Here is a 6463-nt window from a genome sequence, read left to right as displayed (position 1 = left end):
AAGCACCTTGTGGCACCTGGAAGATGAAGAAATTTACATTTACGTTTGTTAGTCTTTTAGGTGCCACAAGTTTGGTTGAATTCGATAGGACTCACTTCCAAGTAGACATGCATAGGACGGTTTTTATCAGGAATAGGGAATCCTTTTCCACTTGAGAGCCACATTTCCTGCGAGGCAACTTTCTGAGGGATGCTTGCAGTGGTGAGTAGGACCAGCAGCAAAAGTGGGTGGCAAAACAAAGGTAAATTTTAACTTTGTATAGTCAACTGGTTTCTGCACACCCTCAACCCTGCCTTCCATTTAGACAAGCAAGAGTTCATACAAGCCAGGCAAAAACTTGGGGGACCAAGCAGAGCCAGTGTGGGGCAAGGGTGTGTGGCCTGGGAAGAGGTCTGAGAGCCCAGTCAAGAAGCCAGGTGGGTCAGATTCAGGCAAACAAACCATAGAGCTTTAGAGACATTTCTCTCTCTCTTTCTCTCTCTCTCTGAATTCTTATAATCCCTAATTAGTAACCAGAGAAAGAAGTTAGGAACCACATCAATGCAGTTCTGGAACGAGATTCTTCTGGGTTATACAATTTCCCCCTTCTTTGCCCTCCATCAATAAGGTGTCCCTAGTGAGGTTGTGTCTCTCGGGAATTTCAGAGTTATGGAATCAATCAATCAATCAGAACTTTATTAGCAAAGCCAACAGGCCACAGCTATACAAGAATTAAAAATAAAATAAAATAAACATAAAGAGGGGATAAAAACATACAAAAGGAGGTCCGTCAGATGAACACGTCTGTCACTCAGATGGTGGCCCTCAATTTCACAGCTCTCTCGATGTACCTTGCGACCTTCTCTGTAGTCTGACTGTCTGTATCAGATAAGAGAAAGAACAGTATAATGTCTTGTGGACGGCCGGGGTTGGGGAGAATGAGTGGAGTAATAATCTCATTCCTTAGGTCTTTATAAAGGGGGCAGGATAGGAGGACGTGGGACACTGTTTCCGTGTTACCATCTCTACATGGGCAAAGTCGTTTTTCAAATGGAGTCTTTTGGTAACGACCATCGAGTACGGCAGAGGGAAGAACATCCCATCTAGCCAATGTAAAGGCGCGTCTGTATTTTGGGATGGTTAATTTAGACAAATATGAAGCTGGGAAGTCAAAGTGGGCAGGGGGAAAGTAGGTATACCATGGACACATTTTCTTTAAAATAGTCAGGTTGTTTTGCCGTTCAATGTCTTTCAGGCGCTGGCCTATTAGGCTCTTTGCTTTAATAAGGCCCATTGATAGTAGGGATTGCGAATGCAGGCCGCATGTAAGGAGTTTTTGATGCACAGTTTTGAACCACATGCTTTTATGAGTTATGGAAAAAGTCACACTGATCCAAAATGGTGGAAATTGTGTCCTCTGTGGCATAAAGCAATGAAAGCAGCAAAAACAAGGAAAAGGAGAGAGACCCCCTGCCCTTGAGAACCTTATATTCTAAAAGTTGACAGTGTGGGTTGGGGACTTGGGAAAGGGGGAACGATCAAGAAGTGGGGAGCTTTGGAAGGACAACTGAAGTGATGACTTTACCCTCCCTTGGGTCACTATCATTTTGCAAAGTTTAATCAGAACCGTATGTATGTTTAACTCAGAACTAAGTCTTCCAGGACTTCTTCACAAGTGCATTATTATTGCTGCCTTTACCTCATTCACGCAACAGCCTTTCAGGGTTGGCCACTGATGTGTCCCTTTCAGAGTCAGCCAAATGACATCTGCTCTCATCTGTGGGCAGCCTTACCCTCGCAAGAGCTTTCATGGGCACTTGGCTGCCATGTGTGCTCTAGGGCTTCCTTCTTCAAGGAGTTAAATGCTGCAGGGAACCATGCATGCCTGGCTGCTGAGATGCTTCGCTTTCTGCATTCCTCTTGCTAAGCATCTATGTACCAGTGCACCATGAACTCATCAGTGCAACTCCTCCAGTGTTCAGGGATGCTGAGCAGACATTCCTGGCCATTGGATGAACTGAGAAAAGGGCTTGGCTGTGTACATACTACTTTTAAAGCGCATCTTCACCCCACCCGCCAAAAGAAAAATAATAATCCTGAAAAGTTTAGTTTGTTAAGGGTGCTGGGAATTGCAGCTCTGTGAACGTAAAGTACAGTTCTCAGGGGGAGATGTGATTTAACTGAACGGCGTATTTGCAGCCTTTGGTTCTCATCCCCAATGGGATTCTTTTTAAAAAGAATAAATTAATGATTGGGAAAGGATTGGAGGAGAGGAGCCACATTCTCAACCTTTGCAGTTGGCTGCCCTAGCAGAGGTGTTCCTAGATGCTTTAAAAAACAACACCCCACCAAGATTCTACATAAAATGCGCACACATTAATTTCATCTATTATTACATTTATATCCCTCCTTTTCCTTCAGGGAAGCTCAAAGTGGCATAGATTGTTCTCCAAACAACCCCATGGGGTAGGTTAGGCTGAGAGACAGTGACTGGCCCACAGTGACCCAATAAGCTTCACAGCAGAGTGGGGGTTTGAACCCTGGTCTCCCACGTCATCATCCAATAGTCTAACCAATACACCACATTATGTATATGTAAGGAATCAAACTTGGGCCAACTTTCAGAGCAAATAACAGGGTGAAGTCCTCACCTCATTTACCTGGGTGTAAGCCCCAGTGGATTCACTAGAACTTCGGGTTTTTGCAACATGATATTGACACAATAACAGTGCATTAGCAGTGGATTTATTCTGCTTTAGTTTGTTCTGCCATGCTTTCCCACATTTCTGCTGCCCAGAGGGGCTGCAACGCAAGAAAAGCGAAATGAAAATAAACCAGAACAATTTGTTGTCCCACAAATTTACAGGATTTCACCACCACGAAGTTGCAGGAAGTGCACAGACTGGAAATGAAGCAGGGTGACCATCCAAAAACCTTTGCAGGCACAAGTAATATTTAAAGCGGGTGACTTCTGATAGCATTAAGGGCACTGATCCTCAGTCCTGGAGGTGGCCTAGCAGAGGGAGCTGCCCTATACTGAATCAGACCATTGGCCCATTGTCTATACTAACTGCCAGAGGCTGTCCAGGGTTTCAGACAGGGAGTCTTTCCTAACCCTGACTGGAGACGCTGGGGATTGAACCCGGGACCTTCTGCATGCAAAACGTGGCCTTTACCACTGAGCCTGTCCCCCTACTTGTGACTAGACATGGTTAGGATGGTGCTGTAGCTTCTTTAAAAAAATAAAAGGAATGCCAGGAAATTAGGGGCCCTGTGCAAAAGCCTGCCTGCTAACACTTTGCCCTATGATTCTCAGGTTTCGACTGAAGACTCCTTGCAATCTATGGAATAACAGCCCCTGACCCACATACAGTTTTTCCGACACCCTGGAGACTGGGAACACATTAAGCTGGATTAATGGTTGGTGGCAAAGCAGGACATAGCGCCTTGGAACCCCATGGAGATGCTCCTAATCTTTCCTCCTCTTAAGCGTCAAGGGTACTTAACATCCAAGTAGGTGGATGGCAATTCCTTGGTAATTATTCTATTTGCTCTGGCTGCTTTTCTGTGTGCTTTTCAAGGCTCCAGTTAATTCTACTGGAGCTTTTACCCAGATCACCTGGAAAAGCAGTGTGTGCCTGCGCAGTCGTATACTGACAAATTCAAGAGTGCAGGGCCCCTTCGTGATACTCACAGTCACGCCCCCCTCACAGCCCCTTCCAAGGATATACAACCCTCAAAGACTAACAATTAGGGGTGCATTGCAGCAATCATTTCAGATCTCCACATCTTGGCTTTCAGCTAGATCTATTTTCTGTGCACGTGCATGGGCAAATGATTTGGGCTTCAATTTCTTTCAGAGTGATGTAAATTTTATTTTATTTAGACATTTTAAAACCTGTGACTTAAAAAACCCCCACATCCCTGCTTTTAGTTTTCCCCATCTAGAGCTGTAGGTCCACCTAGCTTAGTGCCAATTATTGTCAGGGACAAAGAGGAGCAGTGGGAGGCACTGGCTGGGGAACCCCGAAGGGAAACCCCAGAGGAGGAAGGCTCAGACCCTGGGGGTTGGTGGTGGGACACTGAGGAGAGGTGAGGGGTGGGAGGAGCTAGATACAGAAAGGGCAACAGGGTCTAGTGAGCAGGAAGAGCTGGTGGCAGGTAGCAGAAGCAGAAGAGGGGGGAGGTCAAGGGACTGCTGAAAAATCCAGGGAGTCTACCTCTCCTGCTGAAAAATCCAGGGAGTCTACCTCTCCTGCTGCGACAAGCTCCCTTCCCACTTTGTCTCCAAGAATGCGCAGAATAATGAGGAGAGCAGAACAGAGGCTAGAGGTGCTTAGGCGCTGTTTGAGACTGCTTGGGAAACATCCAGGAGAGGAAAAACTATAGAAAGGTTGGAAGGCAAGGACCTCCAGTCCTAGCAACTGCTCCATAAGGGCAAGACCTACTGGGAAGTGTTGCTGAGTTGTATGTCATTTCCTTGAATAAAGAGTTAACTTCACTGACATCAGAGCCCTGCGTCTTTGGTGCTGACCTGAGTCTGACTCCAGCCCTGACATCCATGCTGTACAAACAGGGAGCAGCCTGACCCGGAGATTGAATCTGGGGCTTTCTGCATGCAGAGCAGATGTTCTACCAATGAGCAAGGGCTCTTCCCAATGGTTGGGGAACTTGCAACACAAATGACCACAGGGGATGCTAGCCTTAGCCCTCCAGACATTCCTGCACAACAATTCCCAGCATCCCTGACCACTGTCTCTGCTGGCTGGGGCTGATGGGAGTTGGAGTCAGCCAGAAGTGAGCCGCTCCAACAATGCTATATATAAAGAAAGCTGGAAATGGTTTTCTCTCTGACTGCAATACATTGCTAACATGTGGCGGCATGTCACGCATTTGGCTGGTCGTCCCATTCTCAAGTTCTGGCATGCTCTGAAGGGCCTTTTCTCCTCCAATGTGTGCTCCTGGTGCCTTCCATGCAAAATGCTCGCCCCTTGCAGGAAAGCACAACCGCTGCAAAATTAATTCGAGCGCGACGGCTGAATGATTGAAGGAAGAAACTTTCCCGTGACCTTCTGGAATGGCACAGTTTACATCTGAGCTATAAATCCCTCAGGCCGTAAAAGGTTTACTGTCCTCATCTCTCCATGTTATTAAATGGCAAAGACAATGTAGGGCAGCTGACCGGTCTTGTGGTAGTAAATCAGGGGTGGGAAACCTCAAGCCCAGGGGCTGGATGTGGCCCTCCAGGTTTCTCTATCTGGCCCTCAAAACTCTTCCTAGACACCCCCCACCACCACTACCTCACCAGCACTCCTTCGTAACCTGCTTTTTGGCTGGTCTGGAATTTGCCCTTGAACTGATGTCTCTGACTTCCCTGGGTGGAGGATGGAGAGGGATGTGTGTGTGCAGAAACTAGACTATTCTTGAAACATTTGCATACATTGCTCCACTCACTTTTGCCACCAGCTCTGCCCACTGCTGGCATGTGGCCCTTGGAAGGTTGTCCAGTAGTTAATGTGCCCCTCCAGCTGAAAAAGCTTCTCTACTCCTGCTAGAAATCATTATACTTAGGAGAGACCTCCTCCCACAGAGATGATGGGGGAACAGCCTTGGAGTTAGCAGGATCCTAGCCCTCACTAGCTGGGTGGGTAACCCTCAAAGGCTCATCTAGTTGAGCATCCTGTTCTCACAGCGGCCAACTAGATGCCTATGGGAAGCCCACAGGTAGGAGATAAGCAAAACAACACTCTCCCAGCTTGCAATTCCCAACACTTGATATTCAGAGTGGAGAGAGAGTATAGCCATTGTGGCTGGTAGTCACTGATTACCTGATTCTCCACGAATGTGTCTCATCTCCCTTTTAAAAGCCATCCAAGTTGCTGGCCATTGGTATATCTTGTGGCGGTGAATTCCATAGGTCAACAACGTGGGCTGCATGGAGATGCACTCTCTCTGGCCTGTCTTGAACCTCCCACCTTTCAGCTTCATTGGATAATTCCTGGATCCAGTGTGGTGTAGTGCATAGAGTAGGGGTCACCAGTCTGGGGCCCTCTAGATGCTGCTGTTGGACTCCCATCAGCCCCAGGCAGCATAGCGAATGGTCAGAGATCATAGAATTGTAGGATTTGAAGGGATCCCGAGGGTCATCTAGTCCAACCCCCTGCAATGCAGGAATCTACAAGTTGTAGCCCAGCAACTTCTAGGGGCCCTCAGGCTCTCCATCTCTGTGGTCAAAGGCTTTATGGAAAAGGAGGGGTTTGGTGAAAGATATGAAGGAAGAGATAGAGATGTCATCACGTAAGCAGAGGTGGCATTAGAGTAGGATGACCAGTTCGGCCGTACTGGGTGCCCCATCACACAGTGTGCTGCAACAATGACGTAGAGCAGAGTGCAAGAGGCGGGGGTTGCCAAATTTTAGCATCACACATGGCACCGCTGACATTTGAGAGCCCAAAGTCCACAACTGCACATAGGTGTTCTAGAT

The sequence above is a fragment of the Podarcis liolepis genome (assembly GCF_965112155.1).
Source record: "Podarcis liolepis genome assembly, chromosome: 7".
Classification (NCBI taxonomy): domain Eukaryota; kingdom Metazoa; phylum Chordata; class Lepidosauria; order Squamata; family Lacertidae; genus Podarcis; species Podarcis liolepis.
The sequence above is the reverse complement of the archived record's forward strand: the minus strand, read 5'-3'. Positions refer to the sequence as shown.